At 39.9% G+C, this 988-nt stretch overlaps 1 long non-coding RNA gene across 1 annotated transcript; it reads right to left on the bottom strand.

The window, feature by feature from the left end:
• Nucleotides 1–33: 33 nt before the first annotated feature.
• Nucleotides 34–970, bottom strand: LOC107580881 (uncharacterized). The gene is made up of 3 exons (XR_001608725.1): nucleotides 663–970; nucleotides 306–498; nucleotides 34–135 (listed from the first exon to the last, which is right to left on the bottom strand). It is a non-coding gene; the product is annotated as an uncharacterized lncRNA (long non-coding RNA).
• Nucleotides 971–988: the final 18 nt, after the last annotated feature.

Here is a 988-nt window from a genome sequence, read left to right as displayed (position 1 = left end):
GCCAGTGTAACTGGTGCAATCACTGGTTCTTACCACATCAGTTACTTCTTTGTCCAAGAAAGGGAGGGAGCGACAAAGTGCTATCGTGATGAAAGCTGTTAAAGAGGCATCTTGCTCAACTCCTCCAATACCTCCCTACAACAGATACACTAAATATCAGCACATTTGCTGCAGTACCACAGGAATGAAATTCCTGTTTATGCTATTTTGCAATGTTTGACGTGTTGTTTTATAAAGTGTTTGACAAGGTAAAGCTTTTTGCAAAACCCTTTAGTTTACTGACAAATGATGGAAAGCATTTAGACCTGCATTTCCCTGTGATAGACTGGATTAGCATCAGTAAAGGACCCATCGGAGCTCTGTGTTTTAATCAGATAAGTGACTGCATGGCGGATGTCTTCCTGCGAAATCATCTTCTCTGTTGTTCCTTGCTGTTCAAGAGTTTCTATCTGTCTTTCAGCCACAAGAGACAACACTTTCACCACCAGCGCAGTCAACCTATGAGAAGTGAGAAGCAATCTTATAATTTAAATAGTTTGGGATTCTAAATCTAAACATTTTATTGGATAAAATATTTATTGGATGAGGCAAGTGCAGCACAGAACAAGTCACATTTGTTTGACTTGGCATATTTTCGCCATATAAATGCACACCAAATTTACCAGGTGCTTGTGGGATGGTTTAGCCAAGCTCCATAGGATCCATCAGGCTTTTTGAATGTTAAAATCCGTTCATATGCTGCCAGAATAAAATGTGAGTCAGAGCATGGAATCGCCTGACACAATCAAATTGTGTTAAATCATAGGCCTTGGTCAGGAAAGACACAATATACATTTTTTATGAATGACAACAAGGCTGTGAGGGATATTTGGTGCTGATTGTTCAAGGGAAATTCGCCCAAATATGAAAATTCTATGATCATTTTCTCACTTTTACTTAATTCCTGTCACGATCTCCAGCTGGAGTGCCCATGAACTCCACCAGAGGG

The sequence above is a fragment of the Sinocyclocheilus grahami genome, unplaced genomic scaffold, assembly GCF_001515645.1.
Source record: "Sinocyclocheilus grahami isolate Dianchi unplaced genomic scaffold, SAMN03320097.WGS_v1.1 scaffold49257.1, whole genome shotgun sequence".
Lineage (NCBI taxonomy): Eukaryota > Metazoa > Chordata > Actinopteri > Cypriniformes > Cyprinidae > Sinocyclocheilus > Sinocyclocheilus grahami.
This window is presented reverse-complemented; position numbering and strand designations above follow the sequence as displayed.